General features: G+C 45.1%; 1 long non-coding RNA gene across 1 annotated transcript; it reads right to left on the bottom strand.

Moving 5' to 3' along the window:
- Positions 1-3,198: 3,198 nt before the first annotated feature.
- Positions 3,199-25,820, bottom strand: LOC311058981. The gene is made up of 3 exons (XR_014602109.1): positions 25,796-25,820; positions 25,429-25,502; positions 3,199-3,342 (listed from the first exon to the last, which is right to left on the bottom strand). It is a non-coding gene; the product is annotated as an uncharacterized lncRNA (long non-coding RNA).
- Positions 25,821-26,712: the final 892 nt, after the last annotated feature.

Raw genomic sequence — 26,712 nt, forward strand, 5'->3', positions numbered from 1 at the left:
TTATATATATTATATTATATATAGGTTCCTCAAATTAGATGATCTTTTATACAAAATGCGGGGGGGGGGGGGCTGTAAATGACTTACCAAGAGTAGGGTCAGAAATGTGTTCTTCTCCGGTTCTGTTCGTTCTGTCTTTGGGTTTTGAACAATCTAATAGTGTACATCTATTAAATTAGTCTACAGCCGGTTGAATCCATTGGACTGGATAGTCACGTTGTTTGAATCGACACTCTAGATCCTTTGCATGCACCTGGAAAGAATAATCTTTACTGCAAATCCTGCGAATATGTTTGAATTGGCCCAATTGGCCCTTTTTTAGTGGCCCAGGATGGTAACTGTCACCATGTCGTAGGGCATTACAATCCATGGGCTTTCTGTACAGATTAATATTTAATCTATTGTTTTCTTTGAGTACCAGGATGTCAAGAAAATTCATACAGGTCTGATCAGGCTATGGTGAACTTCAAAAACTGACTACTGTGATTTAGGAAACCATGAAAAGCTGTAAAAAAGCAATACAAAAAACATGTGCTTCCATAACTGGATAATATGCGACAGGAAAGGGTTGCAGCTCGGATTCAAAACTCGATTCGTTTCAAGGAGCCCAACATAGAGGGTTGGCATAATTTGGGCCTCAAATAGGAAGTTTTTAGAGAGAACTACTACTTCAGTGAGCTCTTTAATGCAAGTAGTACAAGGTATACAGTCCTCTGGTTAAGCAAATATTCAATAGCCTCTAAGCCACCTTGGTGAGGAATGATTATTATAAAGACTCTCTACATCGAATGGAACCAGTAGTGAATCATTTCCTAGTTTCTACGGTTTGTAAAACCTGAATAAAATCACTCGAGTCTCACATAAGTGACAGAACATGTGACTTAAAATAGTCTAGAGCCAATTCCTGAAACAATGGGTCTACCAGGAGGAACAGTAGTGAAACTTTTTGAATTTTGGGCAAAGTAAAGGACAGGTGTAACTGGACAATCAACTATCATTTATTGATATTCACTCGCTGATATCCCCTATATCTAAATCCTGTTTAAGAGTGCCATGAATATGGTCTTTAAACCTTGGAGTATAATTTGCACTCACTTTATCAAAAAAAATAATCCATAGCCAGCCATCTAGAAATGAAAAAAAAATGCTATAGGCTACCTGACTTATTCTGCCAACGTCGATCATGTAGGTTACTAAGTTTGGTGCTAAACATTGTCATGTAAACATTTAGGTTTTAGTGTGACCTTGCAAAAAAAGGCAGTTAATGGCAGAATCAACTTTATTGTCACAGGTTTTACAGTGTAACACAGTGGGTGAAATTCAGTACGTAAACTCTGGGTCTGATTGTTGTTGTGTTACTCCTGTATATTGAGACGCGTTGACAGTTCCATCCAAAAGCCTCCTGTTAGAACAGTTTTTTTTGATCAATCATAGGACCTCATGAGTCTTACATGCAGACACAACAGGGTAATAGACATTGTGATCCCCAAAGTCTGCAGTTGCCAGGCCGAGCGAGCCGGGAGAACAGAACGTTTAACTGCTGTTTCAAGTTCATGGTTGAACCTGATCCCTACAGCAAATCCATCTTCTCGGAGGGCAGAAGTGGGATGTGACCATGGCCTGTGATCCACTGCAGAAGCCTTGAAGGTGTGATGAGACTTGTCCAGCTTCTCAAGAGGGCAGAAGTGGGATGTGACCTGACGGCAGAAGTGGGATGTGACCTTGGCCTGTGATCCACTGCAGAAGCCTTAAAGGTGTGATGAGACTTGTCCAGTGGTGTCATCTACATGCCCCTGATCTTCAGCTGTGAAGCAAATAGATGACAGTTTAAACCCTCAACCCTAACAGGTTCTATAGTCTCTGTGGATTACATTTCTGTGTGACGTTACATTGCAAATATAAAACCAAAGGAATGCCAAACAGCTGGATGTAGGTTTCTATACAGCACTGAAATTAAGATACTTTTCTTCAAACCCTGCTGTCATCTTCCCAGCCAATCCGTCACTGTAACGGTTAATGGTGGAGCACATACGACAGCAGGGTTTTGAAGTTCTCTTTATTTCAGTGCTGTATAGAAATCTATATACATAGCCGTCAGCCCCCATACAATCTCACATGCTGTGTGCGTATGGTGTATTTTCTTTACATACCATAAACAAAAGTTCATATTTAATGGTGACATTTACCTCCTTATCATCATCCCCTCCTGAAGACTGAGTATCCACACACTGCTGAACATGAAGGGGCAAACTCTGCAAAGGATAGTAGGTTCAAGTGGTTAAATGAACATTTTACAATTAAAATGCATAAAATCTCAGACCAAATTAATGGGTATTCTATTTAAATACATTAGAGAAGGTTATTGGTATGTATGACATTACAGAAAACATTGTAAAACGTCTTCATGAAGATTTGGTTAGGTACCCATATGACCAAAGTATGGCTGATATCATTCATAAGCTGACATCTAAAACTGTTTCAGTGGACTTTATAGTTGTCTACAGTATATAAGAATCCAAATATGTTCATTTTTGTTTTACCTGTGAGAAATTATTTTCGGAGAGCACCGTTGTCCACTCCTGCAAAAGAAAGGTAACTGTCAGGGTAGCAGAGGGTGAATTCTTCTTTTGACGCCAACATTGCAGAAGACCTCTACAGAATGTTGGTTCTTGAGATTAGGATTTTGAACTCTTTCAACTCTTCGATAGATGGTGTCCAATACATCAACACTGCCAAACATAACTCAAAATGAAGGCATGTAAATGACTAAATGTTATAAAACCTTTATGTATTTCGACAACATTATTTACCTTTTGATCTGCTCCTCTCCACTGTCCTGGCCCACGGCAGTTTCCTTCCTCATGGCAGTTGTCTCAGCATCACTAAGATTTTCCTCTCCTCTATAAAGGTACCTACAAGTGAGACATTGATATAAGGGGGAAGAAAGTACTATAGGCACTAGGCAGCATATACGTTTAAAATGAACAAATATACACCATCTCAAATACCTTTCTCCAAACATGCTAGCATGGATCTCCAAGAACTGTGGTGAGAACTTCATGAAACAGATGGGACACTGAACCTTCTGATGGAAAACAAATTGAAAATGAACAACTGCCCAGCCCCACACAAAACGGTTAATGCAGGCATCTCACAAAACATTAAAATAACATTATGTATAATACCTCTTCAGAGGTAATGGAGTCAGGTCGAACTTGTGTTGCAAAGGCACAGCATACATGGTGTTTTTCCCTCCCCCCGTAACACTCCGATGGAAGGTACCAGAGTATCCATCATTGAAATCAGGAGAGATCATGATGAGTCTTCTTTTACCCTGACCACCTGTAACACAACATTGTTAGCATAATTTCACTGTGGTTGTTGGGCCAAGTTATATGAATGGCAATGCATTACAATGGATGTTATACTACACTGTTATGCCCCAGTCTAGGGGTGCCTGAGACACAACATGAATATGTTCCCGCCTTCCCCAACTCCCAAGTAGCCACACTACTACTAAAGGGTTGAAGTGCAAAATATAACAATGGTTTATTTATAAATATATAAAGTAATAACAAAAGTGTAACATAACCTTGGGTCATAACATAAGGGTGTATAACTCACTGAGGAACTAAAGTAACAAACCAAAAGAACTAACAGAAAAATAATATACCTTACCTATCAAAAGAACAAATAATACAATAGCTTACCTTCCTATCATAAACAATAAGCAAAAGAAACAATCACCTCAGGATCAACTTATCAACTGAAAATAACTTAGGTCAAATCACAGAACTCATAAAGAACAAAACATAAGGTGTGGTGGCCAGTTGGAAGCGGAGGAAGACGGGCTCCTGCCCCTGCGTGCTGCACTGAGCTCTGTGCTCCTCTTATATAGGGAGCCTCCACCCTATTAGCCACTTGGAAGGCAGCACTGCTGTGAGCTCCCCACCAATCACTGCAGGCCTGGAAGAGCGCCCCACCAATCGTCTTCTGGGAATGGCACACCTGTTTTGCATACATTCCCACACAGACAACATCTCCTCTCTGGCACACACTTCCACACTAGGACCAACTCATAATAATAACCTCCAATACGACCCCAGTCGTAACACCCCCCTTCCCAAGAATCAAGCACCCCCCCATAGTGCCTAACCCTTGTAAAGGTTACCCACTCAAAACACTCTTGATAAGGCATCTGCCATTACATTTTCAATACCCTTTTTATGACAAATATCCAGATTGAAATCCTGCAAAGCAATGGACCAGCGCATTAGCCTCTGGTTAGAATTGCGCATCTGGGCTAAAAACACTAAGGGGTTGTGGTCTGTAAAAACTTTGACAGTTTGTGGAGTAGAACCAATATACACTTCAAAATTCTGCAGGGCGAATAACAGAACAAGAGCCTCCTTTTCTACTGTACTATAATTTACCTGATGTTTGTTAAATTTTTTGGAAAAATAGCAAACTGGTCAATGCCCTGCGCATCCTCCTGCAGAAGAACCGCCCCTGTACCACTTGCACTTGCATCTACCTCTAATTTGAAAGGCTTAGCAAAATCAGGTGCAGCAAGTACTGGTGTACTACATAGCAATGCTTTGGCAGATTCAAATGCAGACTGACAAGCTGGAGACCACACATATGGTTTTACAGGACTCACCATTGCTGTGAGAGGAGCCACTACAGCAGAAAAGTTTCTGCAAAAACCACGATAATAACCGCACATACCAATAAATCGGCGTAAAGCTTTCTTTGAATCTGGAACAGGGAACTCGACCACTGCCCTCACTTTCTCCGCCACCGGACGAACCTGTCCCTGCCCCACCTGTTTACCCAAATAAGTTACCGTACCTTTACCAAATTTGCACTTGGCGAGGTTTAGGGTGAGGGAGGTGATCAGAAAAAAAGTAATACATTGTCTTCAATTAAATGACGGATATCTGCACGAGCAGCCTCGGACAAATGAGCCAAAAAAATATCTAGATTACGCAGTACCTCGGAATTACCTAAGCGAGCCACGGGCATCGACCCACTCTTTTCAATTAACCCGTCCTCAGCAAGATGGTACCGAGGGGGAGCAGCAACACATATCGGGGCCCCTGACACAGTAGGAAATGGCTGGGGAACACTCTCTCTGCCAAAATACCGCTTCATCATATTAATATGACATACCCGGATTTTTTGTTTCTATCTGGTGTGCTTATCCCATAATTAGTGTCGCTAATTTTGCGTTCCACCACATATGGACCTGAAAATCGTGATTGAAGACTTGACCCGGCAAAGGGCAGCAACACCAAAACTTTATCACCAGCCTGGAAATCTCTGGTCACCGACTTTTTGTCATAACGCCGCTTCATCTTAGACTGAGCCTGGGCCAAATTTTCACGAGCCAACTGACACACATGATGGAGACGCTGACGGAAACTACTCACATAATCACTGACTTTGTGTTCAATTTTTGGCGACTCGGACAACCATTTCTCCTTGAGCAGTTGTAACGGACCACGCACGGTGTGGCCGAACACAAGGTCACAAGGGCTGAAACCTAACGACTCCTGAGTGGTTTCTCTCACAGCAAATAACAACAGAGGGATACCTTCATACCATTCTCTTTTAGACTGCAGACAAAATTTTCGCAACATGGATTTAAGTGTCTGGTGGAATCTTTCAAGCGCACCTTGAGACTCTGGGTGGTACGCACTTGACTTTTTATGTTTAATTTTCAGCTCTGCCATAACCTGTGAGAACACCTTAGACATAAAATTCGTACCACGATCCATTTGGACCGATTTCGGTAACCCGAAGGTTGAAATTTTTTTAACAAGGGCTTTCAAAACTGGCTTTGCTTTTATCGTGCGTAACGGGATGGCCTCAGGGTATCTGGTTGCCGCGCACATCACCGTTAACAAATATTGATTTCCAGATTTGATTTTTGGTAGCGGGCCCACACAATCTAAAATCACGTCCTCAAACGGCTCCCCAAGCACGGGAATTGGATGCAGTGGAGCCGGTGGAACAGGTTGGTTGGGCTTCCCTACAATTTGGCAAGTGTGACATGATCGGTAATACTTGGCTACATCGGCTTTTAACCCCGGCCAATAAAAATTATGCAACACTCTGTGATATGTTTTTTTAACCCCAAGATGTCCAGCTAAACTGGAATCATGGGCGATGCTAAGTACCTGTGTTCGATATTTGGTTGGCACTACTACCTGATGACCAGCGGCCACCTCGCTGTCATCAGGGCTCCAATTTCTCATCAACACTCGGTTCTCAAAAAAAACAAAACAGGATTTTGTCTTTCCTCACTGGCTATGGCAGAGGACAAACCCATAGTTAATGACGGGTCATCTTTCTGAGCAGATATTAACATTTCTCTGGTCACTTTTAGACTTAACTCAGATTCAACTGGGAATACTTCAGACACATTTACAATCTTTGACACACTTTCACTGTTAGTAGTGGGATCAACTGAATGGTTTGACTCCTTTTCATCAACTGTATGTCACGATGTGGTGTATGCAGAAGACCCAAACGCAGGGAGAACATGGTGGTTTGCAAAAACTGAGGCTTTACTTGAAGACTTGTGCAAAACAAAACCAAATACAAAACAGGCAACCCTCAAACACGAGGGGATAACTTTAAATACACTGCACAGGGAGCTGAGGTTAAACAGGAACACACAAAGGAGCTCACGCCGTGAAAGTGAATTAAGAATCCAACACAGGCTTGCCGGTAGAAGCCGGCTAAATAGGCAACAGTCAAGTCAATCAAGCTAAGGAGGCTCAACTGGTTAAAAGTCAGTGCAGTGAACTAGAAGGAAGCAAGGAGGAGGAGGGGGGGGGCAGAGGAGAGGCAGAGGAGACAGACAGGCAAATACAACTAGACAGGGAGACACAGAACCATACTACAAAATAAGAGACAAGAGAGAAATGCAAAACCTAACAATTAACCAAGGACTGCACCATGACTTCAGAATAAAAGAACATACAAGAAAACAACACAACAGGCCTAAAAGGTCCATGACTATAAACAAGGGCAAAAGGTCCAAAATAAGCAAGACAGAGTACACGGCCAGACACGGCCCGAGGAGCGGACCGTGACAGTCACGGCCCGAGGAGCGGACCGTGACAGTACCTCCCGTCCACGGGATGCCTCCGGGCGTCCCACGACAGGAAAGGGGGGGGAGGGACCCGCCAGGGCTCTGCTAGCAGAGCAGAGGGCGCAGGCGGGCAGGAAGAGAGAACGGTTCGAGGCCCAAAACAGCTGGCGGGTTAGAGCCCACAGGACCCCCAGGCAGCCACCGAACCACGCCGGCCCACGGAGCAGGGACCCCCACCGACGAGTGAAGGGCAGGGGCCTACGGGCCGAGCAGCGCAGGAGGTGGCAAGGGTCAAAGGACCCCCAGAACAGAAGGGGCAGGGGCAGGGGAGACCCGAACAGCGGGCGAAGAGCCGGGGGACCACGACGGAAAACAAAAGGACCCGGGCAGCGACGACCCAGAGCCGAACACAGGCGGCTCTGCCGAGAACGCCAAGGCACCGGGGATGGACCGGACACCGCACCTGGACTCCAGCGGCGCCCGTCCAGACGTCTCGGCAGGCCGCCAGCCACTGGTCGCCGCTGACCCAGGGGAGATCTGAGACAAGAACACACAGGACAATAATCAAAGCCAGACAGTGGCACAGAACAAAGAAAAACACTGGCAACCTAGGCTAAAAGACAAAATACAAACTTAACTTCTGAATTCTCTACTGGGGCCGAGCGGGCCGAACTGGGCACCCCAGGAGATAGTGACCCGCCTCCCCACAATACAGGCAAAGGCCCCGGCGACGCCGGCGCTCTCTCTCCTCCAGCGACAGACGGCCGAGCTCCACCACGGCGGGCTCCAGCCGGAGCCCCCTGGCAGGCGAGGAAGAGGAAGGGCGACGAGGTCGTGCCTCCCTGGCTGGCGATGAAGACAAAGGGTGACGAGGTCAGGCCTCTCTGACAGACGAGGTAGATGGACAACGAGGACGGGCCTCCCTGACCGGAGAAGTAGAAGGGGCATGACGAGGGCGGGCCACCCTCCCAGGAGAAGATGAGGGACGATGGGAAGGACGGCGTGGCCGGACCACCCTCGTTGGTGAGGTAGAAGGACGACATGGACGGGCCACCCTCCCTGGCGAAGCTGAAGACGGACGGCGAGGTCGGACCACCCTCTCTGGTGAAGCTGAAGACGGACGAGTCGCCCCGACGGAGGGCTGCCGGCGGCCCCCTCTCACCTGGGCCGGACGACGCTCCTCCACTGCAGCCACCGACCGCCCCTAGTACTCCCTCACCCAGGGAGGGTGGCGCTCGTTGGAGAAGGAGAGACGGCAACCGCTGGATGAGGATGAACTCCGGCGCCGCTCCCCTTCACGGGGAGAAGGACGGGAACTGGACCACTCCCGAGGAGCCGCCGAGGAGGTGGAGGCGCTCCCCGGGACCAGGCTCGGTCCCGAGGCGTCGGAAAAGGCAGGCACGGACCACCCGGCCTCATCCGCCCACGCGGCTCCCACCAACAAGTCCTCGGACTGGACCGCTATGTCGACGGGCGGCGCCCTTCGGCACTCTGCGTCATGCCGGATCATGCTGGCGTGCAGCGCATCAACTCGGTAAAGCATGGCCGCCTGGGACCCGGTTAGTGTCCTCTCGACATTAGCCACACGTGTCTCCATCCGAGACAAACAATTGAGAATCAAATCCAGCGCCTCCTCCACGCGATCCTCACCTAGGTCCATGCTGAAACTTCGATCCTCCCCGCTGGGTCCAATCTGGTTGGATTCTTCTGTCACGGTGTGGTGTATGCAGAAGACCCAAACGCAGGGAGAACATGGTGGTTTGCAAAAACTGAGGCTTTACTTGAAGACTTGTGCAAAACAAAACCAAATACAAAACAGGCAACCCTCAAACACGAGGGGATAACTTTAAATACACGGCACAGGGAGCTGAGGTTAAACAGGAACACACAAAGGAGCTCACGCCGTGAAAGTGAATTAAGAATCCAACACAGGCTTGCCGGTAGAAGCCGGCTAAATAGGCAACAGAGTCAATCAAGCTAAGGAGGCTCAGCTGGTTAAAAGTCAGTGCAATGAACTAGAAGGAAGCAAGGAGGAGGAGGGGGGGGGCAGAGGAGAGGTAGAGGAGACAGACAGGCAAATACAACTAGACAGGGAGACACAGAACCATACTACAAAATAAGAGACAAGAGAGAAATGCAAAACCTAACAATTAACCAAGGACTGCACCATGACTTCAGAATAAAAGAACATACAAGAAAACAACACAACAGGCCTAAAAGGTCCATGACTATAAACAAGGGCAAAAGGTCCAAAATAAGCAAGACAGAGTACACGGCCAGACACGGCCCGAGGAGCGGACCGTGACAGTCACGGCCCGAGGAGCGGACCGTGACACTGTAGCCATAAATGACTCAGACAAATCAACAACTTGACCCATTTTACGAACCTGTGCGCGCGTAATTGCGCACACAGGGAACACATTTGGCATGGTTGACGCAGGGGGATTGAAAAAAACAGGAATTTCAACGACTTCGGGTGGAGGAAAAACTTGTCCTCCCGCTATGTCATTACCGAGAATAAACGCGATACCACTGATTGGTAATTTAGGACGCACAGCTACCTTAAACTGTCCTGACACCAGGGGTGAACCAAAATGTACCAAATGTAACGGTGCTCTAAGCGCGCTCATTTTAATACCCCACACGAGCAAATCTGCTTTACACGAAGTTTCATTTGAGAGTGGCAGGACAGTATCCAACATAAACGAATGATAAGCACCTGTATCTCGCAGAACTTTTATTGCCACTTTATCTTTCTCCTTACCAGTCACCGAAACAAAACCGTCAAACACGAAAGGCTTAAAACGAGGGTCCACCTCTATATCAGACTCACTCTCAGATTGGTTATGATGCAATGAAACAGACTTAATCAATCCAATACCTGCGGGAAAGTGGTTATTAGACTGTCCCCTTCCTCTCGTAGCTGGACACTGTGCAATCAAATGGCCTGGCTCTCGGCAATAAGAACATTCGCGGTTCTCGCCCGTTGCTGGTACCATGGTTTTACGCGCCACATTGGGAGACCTTCTTTCTGGTGTCGCAGTAAAACCATGAGATGTTGGGGCAGAGAACACACTTTTATGAGTTAAAATAAACTCATCAGCCAGGATTGCACCTTTTGTTACTGATAATGGCCGCGTTTCCCAAACGAATTTCAGCTCGTGCGTAGCCTAGAACCTGCGTAGGAGCCTCCACGCAGCTGCGCAGTAGCAACCCCGCTGCGCACTATCTTCGTTAGTAGCAGCTGTGTGTGCCCTACGTGCCATCTAACTGGCTTCTGGAGACACCATCGTCGCAGGTGCTCAAGCGCACGGTGTTAACGTCTGTGCTAAAACTACACTCCGGAGGCAGCATGCACGTAAAGAGCTCCTGGACGTAGCCTACGTCAACTACGTAGTGCTATCCTACTATAGTTTAAACACCCTTTGCATACATATATATATATATATATATATATACAGAATTTTGCAAATATACTAAGATAAAGTTGCACCTTTATCTAACTTACCTTTATATGTATTGGACACTTACATTTGTTTAGGTACATTCTGTAATGTATTAAAATGCATTTTAAGGTGACATTTCAATGATCTTAAATGAACACGGCGGCCATTGTTCGCCGTTCAAAAAAATTCAGAGGATAGAGGGGGCGTCCCCCTGCATGATTGACAGCTTTTAGCACCAATGGGGGGAATTTACTTTAGGAAAGTTTAGGAATATATATATATATATATATCTATATATCTATATATATAGATACTGATATATATAGATATATATATATATAACGGCGCGTAACGGGCGACGCCTCCCCAAAAAAACAGACATATATACAAACACACTGCGACATGCCGTGTTGATAGCTTGCAGATCTGTTATTTTGGGGCGAGCGGCTGTTAGGAGGAACAGCTGCGCTGTGTAGCCCCCACACTCAAATTAGCGAGAAGTGGCGTGCAAAAGACCTAACTATCGGGCTCAGTCTTATTGGCATTACTGGTAACGCGTTGGGCTGGCGAGTGGGAGCCTTGGGTTCGATCTCAGAACGTCCCATTTCCCAATTCTACTATGCATACAATCTTTTGAAGATAGCAGATCTACAAGCTTGTGACACGTTGTGAGCTTGTAGATCTGCTATTTTCAAAAGATGTTTTAACGATTCATAAACATGGCGAGCGCAACAGCTGTCACTTTGTGAGAGGAACTGCACTTTCATCATAAGGTTTAACTATAAAACTTCGAAATTAAGGAAACATATTTAGCTCAGCATCATTTATATACCTTTAGTTAACTTGGCATATGCTTAATATTTTTATTAGATGATCGGATCATCCGTGAGAGTACGATTTGTAAACTTCGGGTTCATGCATAGAGGACGAAGCACTGCAGCCGCTCGCCCTACCCAAAAGAACAGATCTGCAAGCTATCGACACGGCATGTCGCAGTGCGTTGACAGCTTGTATGTCTGTTTTTTTTTGGGGCACGTTACACACCGGCCCGGCCGTAATATATATATATATATATATATATATATATAGAGAGAGAGAGAGAGAGATAGAGATAGAGATAGAGATAGATAGATAGATAGATAGAATTTATATACATTCTGCCACTCCCCAACCCAGCTGGGACAGCTGGAAACCAATCAAGTGATTGATTGCCAGTCTATATCAAGGCATTTCCCAGTCATACATGAGTGAGATACCATGGCTGCTATACAGCATATCCTAGCTGCTAACCAGCGTCGCCGTGCGCAAAGCCGGTTGACATATGTGCACGCTTTTCGCCGACAACATTTCAGCCCCCTAAACCACCTGACGGACCGTGCTATTGAAGCTAAATACAGGCTGCCCCGTGCAGAGATCCAGCGCCTCCTCCAAGTGGTCTCCCCACATATAAGGATAAGGAGGCCAACTCGGCGCAACTTCGCCCTCAGCCCGGAGGTGCAGCTCCTCGCCGCGCGGCGTTTTTACGCAGTGGGGAGTTTCCAGGAGATGATTGGAGAGGGAGGCGCCCTCAGCAAGGCGTCGGTGTCACGGTGTGTGGCAGCGGTGACACCGATTCTCCTGCGCCATGCCCGGCACCACATTAAGATGCCCACCACGAGGGAGGAGATACGCCAGGTCCATCAAGGCTTCTATGACATGGCTGGGATCCCCGGGGTGATTGGTGTGGTGGATGGCACGCTGATCCCGCTCCTCAACCCAGCCCTGGTGGACCCGGCCTGGGTCTGTAGGAAGCATTATACGGCCTTGAACATTCAGGTGGTGGTGGACCCCAATGGTCTGATAACGGACATCGTTGCCAGGTGGCCAGGATCCAGCCATGATGCCTTTATGTGGGAGAACTCCGCTGTGGGAGAGAGGGCGGCCAGGGGAGAGTTCGGCAGGAGCTTCTTCCTTGGTGACAGTGGCTACCCCCTCCGCACCTACATCATCACTCCCGTGGACGAGCCGGCCTCACCAGCGGAGGCAGCGTTCAATTTGAGTCACTCCACCACCAGGACTCACATCGAACGGGTGTTTGGCAGGTGGAAAGCCAAGTTCCGCTGCATCCACCGCTCCTCGGGTGGTCTTCGCCTATCACCCCTCAAGTCCTGCCAGGTGATCGTGGTGACGGCAATGCTCCACAACATTGCTTGGCGTGCTGGATTGCATGATGAGGAGGACGACGATGAGGATGATGATGACCCACCAACACCACCACCTCCCCTCCCCCCCGGAGCCCAAGCACGGCGAGCAGCACTCCACCAACTTGGTATCCAGGCCAGACAGGAGCTCATCAACCTGTTCTGAGTTCACACTTCCCACCCTTTCACCTTGCAGTCACAAAGCAGTTCACAGAGCACCTGAACACTGTATACCCACCCGACGACCACCCCCACCACCACCACCACCAATAAAATCATATCAAATAAGTCCACAACACTTCAGGTGTTATGGGCAGCAACAGTGGCTAAAATAAGCCCACTACATCTGAGGTGTAGAGGGCAGCCACCCACACACACACACACACACACACACACACACACACACACACACACACACACACACACACACACACACACACACACACACACACACACACACACTTTTAATGCTTTATTTAAATCCACAAATTATTATTAATGTACAGGGAATCAAATGTAACGGGGCTAGACAGTTCATGGGCACATATAGCACCTTCTCCTCCACAAACTGCCTGTAGGAGCCAGTTCTCTATAGGCACAGTGTGCTCAATCCCCAGCAGGTCTCCCTTATAAGGACATGTGCGTCATGCTAGGGGCGTGACAGACTGAGAAGCACACAGTCTTTAGACCTGGTTTGCGTGTCTTTAATTTGAAACCTAAACAAACCTGGAGTGGACATTCTATTCTTCAACCTGCAACAAGCGTCTATTATTTCAGTCTCTCCAAAGAGTGACTCACAGAAATGGGAAAAGTTGTTTTTTAACAAAAGGATATGGTCACTACACTGCCTATAAAATACCAGCTGAAACAGAACAATATTTAGCAAGTTGTTTGGCTTGCTCTTTGTCATGCCAGCGATTTTCAGGCCACTCGTGGTCAGTTTATATACATGGCCCAGGCTTCCAAGTATAAGCACAATCTACACCTGTTCCCAAAGTTTATTGTGGTTCTAATAGTAGAGGCCCTAGGAGGGGTCCATGCGCACCCTCTTCTTTTTTTTCTAGTTTTGATTTTTGGCATCCATAGGACCTCTAATAAAAGGATTTTGATGATCCCAAGAAAAAAAGTGGTCCAAAGTGTGTTTTTTTCAATGTTTTATTACCCCTATGAGACCTGCAGGATTGCTGACTGAAACGCCGGCGACACTGTCTTTCAGAGACTGTGGCACGCTGAAATTTAGACGGAGCCCAAAGATAGAGATACCATTTTGATTTGACAACCTCAGGTTTCCAATGGGACCAACCTTGTCATGCTAGCTTGTCGATAATGGGGCTAAATACCTAAGGATTCAAAGTTAGACAACATTTTGGCAAGGGAAAAACGGCCATCACTATTTTCCAAATGGTCCCTTGAGCTGTCACCTCAATATATGTGAATTGAAATGGGTTACATGTATACCTACAAGCCTCCCCTGTACATAAATGCCACATGTATCTCATGCAGTTGTGGGCAAGAATCGTGCAGTTTATTGCATGCAGTACAAATATGTAATTTCCGCCTATTGTAAAAAGGAGACCACTTTACCGTATCTATAGCTGTATTAGACCACTGAACTGTATCTATAGCTGTATGAGACCACTGTACTACATCTATAGACTAACTACTGTATCTATAGAATGCTGTACTGTATCTGTAGACCACTCCAGTGCATAATATGTAAAACTCTATTGCACCTGTAGACCACTCTAGAGCATCTGTAGACCACTCTAGAGCATATGTAGACCACTCTAGTGCATCTGTAGACCACTCTAGTGCATCTGTAGCCCACTCTAGTGCATCTGTAGACCACTCTAGAACATCTGTAGACCACTCTAGTGCCTCTTTTGTATACCACTGTAGTGCATCTGTGCCCCCCCCCCACTGGTTTTGTGTCCTGGTTTTGTTTTAACCTGTACTCTTTTTTTTTTACAGCACTTTGGGTGACCTGGTCATGTTAAATGTGCTTTATAAATACATTGAGTTGTGTTGAGCTGAGATGCAGTATAGTGGTCTATAGATACAGTACAGTGGTCAATGTATGTGGTCTATAGATGGAGTATAGAAATCTATATATATCGTACAGCGGTTTAGATTCGGTATAGTGGTATATAGATGCAGACAGTGGTCTCATGCAGCTGTAGATACAGTACAGTGATCTCATACAGATATAGATACAGTAAAGTGGTCTCCTTTTTACAATAGGCGGAAATTACATATTTGTACTGCATGCCAAAAACTGCATGGTTCTTGCCCACAACTGCATGAGATTGGCATAAATGTGGCATTTATGTACAGGGGAGGCTTGTAGGTATACATGTAACCCATTTCAATTCACTTATATCGAGGTGACAGCTCAGGGGACCATTTGGAAAATAGTGATGGCCGTTTTTCCCTCGCCAAAATGTTGTCTAACTTTGAATCATTAGGTATTTAGCCCCCTTATCGACAAGGTAGCATGACAAGGTTGGTCCCATTGGAAACCTCAGGTTGTCTAGAATCAAATGGTATCTCTATCTTTGGGCTACGTCTAGAATTTGAGCGTGCCACAGTCTCCGAAAGACAGTCTTGCCGGCGTTTCAGCCAGCAATCCTGCAGGTCTCACAGGGGTAATAAAACATTGGAGAAAAAAAAACACACTTTGGACCACTTGTCTTCTTGGGATCATCAAAATCTCTATATTAGAGGTCCTATGGATGCCAAAAATATAGTAGAGGCCCCCTCCTAGGGCCTCTACTATAAGTAATGGTTGGTACTTTGAATGTTCATCTTGGAAAGCTTGGTCCACTTACAAATCAATACGACAGCCTACTTCTAGAATCAGGACCGCTTTGTGACTGGTGTCAACCAAAACATCATCAGGTGTGTTCGGGATGCTAGCAAAAACATATAAAGTATAATTAAACCATTCTGGTAACACTCTTGATGTGTATACATTGCTGCACTGGATGGCATACATTTTGTACTGCATCAGACACTATATATGTCAACAATACGGTCATGGAGAGCAATGTACAGAATCATGATGGTTTAAAGAGAGTGGACTATGGATGTTATCTAATTTCCCCCTATAAAAAGGAAAGGCATTACAGAAAAATAAATGAATAAGCCCACTGCCACCGTACAGTGTGGCACCCATCATATCAGCTGTTATGCTTAGGGCTTGAAGAGGCCAGCAGCAAGTTTGTTTTGTCCTGGTTATGTACAGTATGCATGGATGTATCTGTTGTATTGTTTTGTCCATTGTATTCTCTGTATTTTTGTCATAAGGACCCTCTCTAAAATGAGATGACACATCTCAAGGGGTTATCCTATCCTAAATTAGATAACTAATAAAGGTACTATATAGTAAAGCTACACAACACACAGTTGAAAAGGAAACCAAGGCTATTTTATTTTAAACAAACAAACAAACAAACAAACAAAAACAAACAGCTGAATAACACCTCACAGGGGTCCTGCACCCGCATCACCTGCAATGGAGGGTGTTCACTCTCCATTCCGACATCTCACCACTCCGACTAGTGGCTTCCGCGTGCGGTTAGGGTTAGGGTTAGGGTTAGGTATAGGGTTCGTCAACGCCGGAAAGGCGAAATGTCGGAAAGGAGAAATGCACCCCAATGGAGGGAGGTCGATTAGTGAGATGGAACAGGATAGATTAAATTGTGGAGAAACGTATGAACATGTCACGTACCTTGCATCTGGGGCAAGATGGATCCAGACTGGATAAACGTGGCCTCTGCCAGCACGAGCCGCTTCTCCGCCAACTCAACTTTCTGCCTCTTTAAGGCCACCATCTCTGCTTGCAAACTATTAGCTCGCCTCATCTCCACCAAGATCTCATGAACTGCATTAGAGGCTTTCAATTGGGCCTCGATTCCCCGCTGCACCACCACCTTCTCCCTTTCGGTCGCCATGAGGACCTCACTGCAGGTGCAGCGCGACAGGGTGGGTGCCTGCAGTTGACCTCTGCCTGTTGACCTCCTTCCACGGCCTCTTTGGGATGAGGGTGTGGTGGTCCGGCCTGGTGGTCTGGCCTGGTGGTGCCCGTCGGGTGAGGTCGGGGTGTTGCTGGGATCCAGGGAGGTTGGTGGTGCTGCTGTAGCCCCACTCCCACCTGGTTCCTCGTCCCCCGACAGCCCTTCCCCCCCCAACATGTCCACCCCACCTTCAACCCCCTCCACTGCAGCCTTGCTCAGCACGCTGAAGATTTTCTCCTCGTCGGGGGTGAACAGGGTGATATCTGGTGGCCCACCACCAGTGGCCAGGGCTTCCCTTCGGATATGGGCTGCCTTTTTTTTCACATGGCTGGCCATGTCCTGCCACTTCTTCCGGACAGTGGTCCACTTCCGCACGCCAGAGGGACTGGGGGCCATAGATACAGCTATGGCCTGCCAAAGTTTCCTTCTGGCGGCCAGATCTATTGGCCCTCGAGTGCCGCCAAAAAGGATCCCCTGAAACTGTGTTACCTCCTCCACCAAAATGCTCAGCTCATCCTTATTAAATGCTGCTGAGCGCTTGCCTTTAGCTGTCTTTTTAATTTCCGCCATTTTGTCTCCTCCATTTCTGCTACTACCCACAGGTATTCATAGGCCAATGCTGTGCAACTAATTATGATTTGGATCCACCTGTTTCTCATGCATGCACATGGTACAGGGAATTAGTGCATTGCCTTTTTGCCTTGAGAAATTAAAGGACACTGGAGCCCAGATGGCCTCGCCCCTGAATCCCTGTTGTTTGAAAGTAAAATGAAGGGACCTGTTGCACACACAGCAAATTCAAGGGACATAACATAGAACTACCAAAAGTAAAAGTACTCATTGTGCAGAATGTCCCATTTCCCTAGTCTACTATGTATACAAATATTTTGAAAATAGCAGATGTAAAACCTTGCAATCTGCTATTTTCAAAAGATATTTATACATATTAAACTTGGGAAATGGGACATTCAGCGTCCTTTTAAAAAAATCTATATTTATATTATAACCTTTATTTTGACAGGACAGTAGACTGACTGGAAATGGGGAGAGAGATACAGTAAAGGCCGTCGGCACCGGGAGTCGAACCCGCGATAGTTATTATGCTGGATCCCCAATCTATTTGTTATGCGCCTGGACCGCTAGTGTCAGGTTTTTGCTATTTTTTATATAGTTTTATAATTATATTTTCACCCGTTAACAGGTCGGGGTGATTTATAGTTTATTTGTAAGTGGATGGATCTCCCTAGTGGTTGGTCGAGGTTATTACAACCTTTTCGTTATTATTTATCTCTTTTATAGTTTTGTAATCTATTCTGGCGGTTATGGGACGGGGGAGTATGTTGCATGCTATTCAGATATTTAGTAGTGATTTATGGAGTAGTGACATGTTCGTGTTTCGGCTGGGCTTTTGTCGTGTAACAGGTCAAAAGTTCCCCATGGCAGAGAATGGGTTAATATAAGGCTCTTGCACGTCAACAATGTCTTATGCGCAGGCGCGACTTTCATCAGCCAGTCGTTATGCTGTCGTTAGTGAAGCTAGATCGTCCATTGGTAAGCTGTTACGCTATTGTGTATAAAAGTTGATGTAGAGTACTTTTATTATGTTCATTTGTGTGGGTTATACAGTCTGTAATGTGTTGTGTTATTTATGGTGTGTTTCTGTGTGTTTCTGTGCTTCACAGTTAAATTACCTACCAAAAGTGCTTGTTTTGCTACCCAAGCTATATGCTAACGGCTCGCGTGTGAAGTCACGGGCTGGTCATTAATTCACTGTGCACAGTTTAGTAAAACAATTTTGTTATTGACTGGGTTTATTACATAACAGTTTGGTCGAGTGGTTTTCACTGGTTAGTCCTTCACAAACAATACCCTGTGAGTTAGGGTTGTAATTTAGAAATATCCGTACAGCTAGGCTAGTGGACGACCCATAATAAATGGAGTTGCTTTTGGTATTTTTATCTGTTTTCATATACATTTATATCTTGCAGACGTCACTTTGTGAGAGGAACTGGGGACTTTCGTCCTTTAGTTAACTTGGCTTACTTAATATTTTTTATCTGGCAGGCCGGGCGCGTTCGAAAATACAGCACTGAGCGCACTGGCCAATACAAACTAATAGGCGAGTGTGCTCCGGTGCGTAATTTCCGAACGCACCTGACCCGATGATCAGATTAGAGATCATCCGTGAGAGTATGGATGCATAGAGGACGAAGCAGCGCAGCCACTGGCCCTACCCAAAAAACAGATCTGCAAGCTGTCGACACGGCATGTCGCAGTGCGTTGACAGCTTGTATGTCTGGGTTTTTTTTGGGGGACGTTACGCACCGGCCCGGCCGTAATTTATATATATATATAAAAATGACGGCCGTATGTGTGTGTGTGTGTGTGTGTGTGTGTGTGTGTGTGTGTGTGTGTGTGTGTGTGTGTGTGTGTGTGTGTGTGTGTGTGTGTGTGTGTATGTATATTAGTCCTTGGGCCAAACCCCAAAATCTCACATATCGCTACCACCTGGGATGGCAAATTCTAGTTGGGATTTTTTTATTCCTATACATCCCTAGATATTATTTTTGTATGATAGACCTTCCTGAGGCCCAGCTAAATTGGGGTTATCAGCTGCTAAAGTTACCACCCCCCATTGAAAAATGGCATTTTAGACACATGTGCATATCTTGGTATTGGCTCACGTTCAGGGCATATTACAATGTTTTATATTTTATGTTTGGTATCATTTTTAAGGGGACACTGTGAGCTTTCATTCGAGCCCTTTGGTGACTATGTATGATAAGTACAGTGGTCATTGGAGCTCTTCAAACCTTTAATAACCTTTTTTTTCTCACAATTTCCGCCTAAACCATATATTTTCTTTTAGTTCTGTGGCATCAAGAAACATCAGAGACACAAAACACAACAACTGGAATACTGACATGACCCTAAGGATTCAAGAAATGTATAATTTACCTATAGTATTTCATTCTGGGGTGGTCATTTTCAGCCTTATCTTAAACAAGCACTTTTTATGAGAAATAGACCGGTCAATAGGCATATAAGAAAGAGTACCACTAAACCTCCCTAAACATTGATACAAAAGGGTTTTCAATTGATTCTGGTACCTTTAGGCATGCTTGAGAACATCCCAAATATCCAGGAAAATATACTTAGCAGAAAGGCATAATTTTCAAGATGCCATCCAAGATGGTCATGCAGTTCTGGGCAAGAACCATGCAGTGTTTTGCATGCAGTACAAATATGTAATTTCTGCCTATTGTAAAAAGGAGACCACTTCTAGGAGAGGAGACTGCATCTATAGCTGTATGAGACCACTGTACTGTATCTAGAAACCACTGTACTGTATCTAGACCACCACACTGTATCTATTGCTATCTGAGACCACTTTACTGTATCTAGAGACCACTGTATTGTGTATACTGTATATACCACCGTACTGCATCTATTGCTATATGAGACCACTGTACTGCATCTATAGCTATATGAGACCACTGTATTGCATCTAGACCACTGTGCTGCATCTATATCCCACTGTACTGAATCTATAAACCACTGTACTGCATATATAGACCATTGTACTGCATCTAAAGACCACTGTACTGCATCTATAGACTAGCTACTGTATCTATAGACTGCTGTACTGTATCGATAGACCACTGTAGTGCATCTGTAGACCATGTAGTGCATCTGTAGACCCCTGTCGTGATCTGTAGACCCCTCTAGTGTGTCTGTAGACCCCTCTAGTATGTCTGTAGACTACTGTCGTGATCTGTAGACATCTCTGGACACCGATACTGCATCTGTAGACCCCTCTACTGCATCTGTAGACCACTCTACTGCATCTGTAGACCCCTCTACTGCATCTGTAGACCACTCTAGTGCATCTGTAGACCCCTCTACTGCATCTGTAGACCACTCTAGTGCATCTGTAGACCACTCTACTGCATATGTAGACCACTCTACTGCATCTGTAGACCACTCTAGTGCATCTGTAGACCCCTCTACTGCATCTGTAGACCACTCTAGTGCATCTGTAGACCACTCTAGTGCATCTGTAGACCACTCTACTGCATCTGTAGACCACTCTAGTGCATCTGTAGACCACTCTACTGCATCTGTAGACCCCTCTACTGCATCTGTAGACCACTCTAGTGCATCTGTAGACCACTCTAGTGCATCTGTAGACCTCTCTACTGCATCTGTAGACCACTCTACTGCATCTGTAGACCACTCTAGTGCATCTGTAGACCCCTCTACTGCATCTGTAGATCACTCTAGTGCATCTGTAGACCCCTCTACTGCATCTGTAGATCACTCTAGTGCATCTGTAGACCCCTCTACTGCATCTGTAGATCACTCTAGTGCATCTGTAGACCCCTATACTGCATCTGTAGACGACTCTACTGCATCTGTAGACCACTCTACTGCATCTGTAGACCACTCTAGTGCATCTGTAGACCACTCTACTGCATCTGTAGACCACTCTACTGCATCTGTAGACCACTCTACTGCATCTGTAGACCACTCTAGTGCATCTGTAGACCCCTCTACTGCATCTGTAGACCACTCTACTGCATCTGTAGACCACTCTACTGCATCTGTAGACCACTCTAGTGCATCTGTAGACCACTCTACTGCATCTGTAGATCACTGTACTGCATCTACCGAGCCTTTGTGGCGACATAGTCATGTTAAATGTGCTTTATATATACATGTTTGAAGCTGTGTTGAGTTGAGATGCAGTATAGTGGTCTATACAGTACAGTGGTCAATGTATGTGGTCTATAGATGCAGTACAATGGTCTATACATGCAGTACAGTAGTTTATAGATTCAGTACAGTGGGATTGGATGCAGCACAGTGGTTTATAGATTCAGTACAGTGGGATATAGATGCAGCACAGTGGTCTAGATGCAATACAGTGGTCTCTAGATACAGTAAAGTGGTCTCATATAGCAATAGATACAGTGCGGTGGTATATATACAATACAGTGGTCTCTAGATACATTAAAGTGGTCTCATATAGCAATAGATACAGTGTGGTGGTCTAGATACAGTACAGTGGTTTCTAGATACAGTACAGTGGTCTCATACAGCTATAGATGCAGTCTCCTCTCCTAGAAGTGGTCTCCTTTTTACAATAGGCAGAAATGACATATTTGTACTGCATGCAAAACACTGCATGGTTCTTGCCCAGAACTGCATGAGATAGGCATACTGTACATTTGGCATGTCTGTACAGGAGAGGCTTGTAGGTATCCATTTAACCCATTTTCATTCACATATATTGAGGTGACAGCTCAAGGGACCATTTGGAAAATGGTGATGGTCGTTTTTCCCTCGCCAAAATGTTGTCTTAACTTTGAATCATTAGGTATTTAGCCCCCTTCCCGACAAGGTAGCATGACAAGGTTGGTCCCATTGGAAACCTGAGGTTGTCTGGAATCAAATGGTATCTCTATCTTTGGGCTACGTCTAAATTTGAGTGTTCCACAGTCTCCGAAAGACAGTCTCGCCGGCGTTCCAGCCAGCCATCCCGCAGGTCTCATAGGGTTAATAAAACATTGAAAAAAACACACTTGGGACCACTTTTTTTCTTGGGATCATCAAAATCCCAATATTAGAGGTCCTATGGATGCCAAAAATCAAAACTAGAAAAAAAAATAAGCAGTCGCGCGTGGACCCCTCCTAGGGCCTCTACTACTTCAGCTTTGATTCCTGAAAAAAACTGCTCCACCACCAAATAGGCCACACCCACTTCATCAACTACTTTAATTGGACACAGGTTTGTTTAATTTATAAAAAAAAGGAGCAGTGTGATGTCCAAAAAGTGTGTTATATAACTTTTAATATGTTGTTGGCTATGAATGAAAATCCGCCTATAGAGAAAAATAACAACATGTCAAAAAATATAAAAAGCTGCTCCTATGGAAAGTCTATCATATTTTTATTTACTTATATTGGCCCAAAAAAACTATTTAGTATAGGCAAGGTTTTGCCAACTTAGTGGTAGCGATATCTCGTCTGGCCCAAGGACTATATATATATATATATATATGTGTGTCTGTCTGTCTGTCTGTCTGTCTGTCTGTATGTACTGTATACATATATATGTATGTATATGTACATATTCATATATATATATATATATATATATATATATATATATATATATATATATATATATATATACACACACACACACACACACACACACACACACACACATTGAACAGCACTGAGGCTACGTCTCTCCCAGGAGGCGGGGAGTAGGTAGGCTGCGTGCATGCTGATGGCAGAATGTAGTTTTAGCACACACGTAACTCCCTGCACTGGAGAACCTACGACTATGGTGTCTCGTGAAGCCAGTTTAGATGGCACGTTGCCAGGTTACAACCACCTGCTACTAATGAGGGGGCGTAGGTTTGCTGTGTAGGAGGCCCTTACGCAAGTTGAGTAGGCTGCGCATGACCTGAAATCTACGTGGCTGCTGAGGGCATGACCTGAAATCTACGTGCCTGCTAACGCCTGTGATGACACACGTTAGACCCGTCGTCGGACCTGCGCAGCATCTCTACGAAGCATCTCTACGAAGCTGTTTGGGAAACCCGGCCAATACCTTTTGCTCATTAATATACATCACAATTCGTTCGGGCAGGCATTTTTTTTAATTCTTCAAGCTAAATTAATTCCCGCATCTCAGCCATAGTATTGATTTTAGAAGCCTGGCACAAATAATGTGCTTTTCTCGCGTGCAAACTCCACATAACTCTGGTTGGCAGTTTTATCTTTATTGCGAAATCTTTGCCTATATGCTTCAGGCACCAGCTCATAAGCCCGCAATACTCTCTGTTTAAGTGTCTCATATTCCAGACTCTGTTCGGATAGCATAGTGGATAGCATAGTGCATGCTTCTTGGGCTTTTCCTATTAATTTACACTGTACTAATATTGACCAAGAGTCCTTGGGCCATTTTAAGGCCTCAGCAATTCGTTCAAAAGCGCTAAAGTATGAATCCACTTCAGACTCTCGAAATGGTGGTACTAATGCTATGTTTCTGCCAATGTCAAACCCCCCCGGCTTACTGACCCCGACTGTGTTTTGGTTACCCGACCTTATGTTGGACGCAGCTGTCAGATTTTCAAGCTCAAGGGCTCTGAGCCTTAGGTGGAGGGCTGTGATCTCCAACTCTTTAGTTCGGCACTCTGCCTCCTTTATCTGGAGTGTCAGCTGGAGATCACTTGTTGTCATACTTGCCTGTAGGCCCAGTGAGCGAGGAGTCGACCCCACATCAGTGGCGGGTGGTTCCGTAGCCTCCGCCTCAGCAACCCCCACCTGCAAGGCCTCCTCCTCCTTCTCACCAGGTCCAGTCGCAGGTAGCACGCCTTTCTCCACCAGCTTTGAACACACTTCATGTCGGAGCTCAGCTTTAGGGGCAGTGAGAGACACAGTCAGTTCATAGTTAGCAGCCACCACTAACAATTCTTTCTTTTTACATTTCTCAATCTTGCCCCAAGAAGGGTTTGCTATGAATTCCTCCAAATCAAACTCCATACTTACACAATTTTACCAAACTGCCAACCAGAGAGAGAAAAAAAAAAAAAACTTACCAATTACATGCGAGAAAAGCTTTTAGACGAGCCCCCAATTCATGTTATGCCCCAGTCTAGGGGTGCCTGAGACACAACATGAATATGTTCCCGCCTTCCCCAACTCCCAAGTAGCCACACAAACAAAGGGTTGAAGTGCAAAATATAACAATGGTTTATTTATAAATATATAAAGTAATAACAAAAGTGTAACATAACCTTGGGTCATAACATAAGGGTGTAGAACTCACTGAGGAACTAAAGTAACAAACCAAAAGAACTAACAGAAAAATAATATATCTTACCTATCAAAAGAACAAATAATACAATAGCTTACCTTCCTATCATAAACAATAAGCAAAAGAAACAATCACCTCAGGATCAACTTATCAACTGAAAATAACTTAGGTCAAATCACAGAACTCATAGAACAAAACATAAGGTGTGGTGGCCAGTTGGAAGCGGAGGAAGACGGGCTCCTGCCCCTGTGTGCTGCACTGAGCTCTGTGCTCCTCTTATATAGGGAGCCTCCACCCTATTAGCCACTTGGAAGGCAGCACTGCTGTGAGCTCCCCACCAATCACTGCAGGCCTGGAAGAGCGCCCCACCAATCGTCTTCTGGGAATGGCACACCTGTTTTGCCACCTGATTCGGATGCTATCAATGCATTGAATGGGAGATTATCACATTTTATCAGACCATTGAATGGGCGAAGTAGGCGACCTACTTACCTACCCGCGATTTATCAGACCATTCATTGGGTGTTATAAGACATACTGACCTACCGACGGAGATGACTTAAATAGTTCAGTTTCGGTTTTGGTTTTCGTTGTTTTGGTTTCGGACCATGACGGAGGCGCGCAGTCTCAGGCGAGCTGGAGCCCCGCGGAAGGACCACCGAGGGAGCTAAAGCAACCGAGTTGCCGTCCTGAGCGGTGCGTCAATGCATTGATAGCATTCGAAGCCGGTGGTTTTGCATACATTCTCACACAGACAACATCTCCTCTCTGGCACACACTTCCACACTAGGACCAACTCATAATAATAACCTCCAATACGACCCCAGTCGTAACAACACATTTACATCACCTGGAGATTTGTAAAGATAATAGTCTCCGGTCACTTCCATCATCTTGGAATACTCCACTTAGTAGTCTGGAGAACTAAAAAAAATAGCATAGACTATGATGTCTACATGCTTGAAGAACAGCCTAACACTAGGATGAAAAGCATGTTCAAATAGATACACTTAATTGTAACCAGTAGGTTTTGTTGATGACATGTATTATTGAGTTAATTGTGTATGCCATGTTGATTAATTGAATACATAGGACCACAATGGAAATTGGAAACGAGTCCCAAGGACTGTGTGTTATCCTTTTAATTACCTTGTTAATGTACCATACACTGTTTACATTACTGACTAATAAAGTATTCAATCAATCAATCATCATACCTCATCATGGCTCATATCCTTGGATAATAATAATAATAATAATAATAGATCTTTATTGTCCACAAGTGGAAATTTGTCTTTGGCTCACCAGACACTATACAGACATAGACAAACAACATTAGAGGTACAGCACAGCAGTGAGGATCACATCATAGAAATACACAAAACACCATCGCTAATAAAAGAAAGAAAAGGAGAGTAGACCCACATTAGGAACCTGTTTCATGATCATCATCGCCCTCATTTCATCATTATCATCATCATCATCATCATCATCATCATCACCACCATGCAGCAGGTCATTCTGTCGAGTTAAGAATGCTGACTGCTCTGGGGACAAAAGACTTCTTATAAATATTTTTGGTCGCTAGGGGAACTCTGTAGCGCCTGCCAGAGTTCAGAAGCTCAAACTCTCTAGAAAGAGGATGGGAGCCATCGGCTGTGATGCTCAGAGCTTTCCTCCTCACTCTCTCCCTGTACAATAGGCTCAAGGCCTTTTGGGGCTTGTCAATGATTTTGCTAGCCATTGACACAATCCTAGACAGTTTGTTCAGTAATTTACAGTTTAGGTGACCAAACCAGGCAGAAAGGTGAAATGTCAAAACACTCTCAATCATGGTCTTGTACACAAGTTCTAGGACCCGCTGACTAACTCTGAAGCTATTTAGCTTTCTGAGTAGATAAAGTCGCTGGGAACATTTCTTATAGATGTGCTCTGTGTTACCAGAGAAGCTCATCCGGGAGTCTAGAACTGTTCCTAGATATTTAAAGTCCTCCACAGATTCTATGCGTTGGCCATCCAGCGAGACTGGCAGTATAGTAATATCTGGTTTAAGCATGAATAACTCCTTTGTCTTGCCTACATTAATTTCTAGCTGGCTGGTATTACACCACCCTTCAAGTGCTACCGTGTGAGC

The sequence above is a fragment of the Gymnoscopelus microlampas genome, assembly GCF_963454915.1.
Source record: "Gymnoscopelus microlampas genome assembly, chromosome: 13".
NCBI classification, from domain to species: domain Eukaryota; kingdom Metazoa; phylum Chordata; class Actinopteri; order Myctophiformes; family Myctophidae; genus Gymnoscopelus; species Gymnoscopelus microlampas.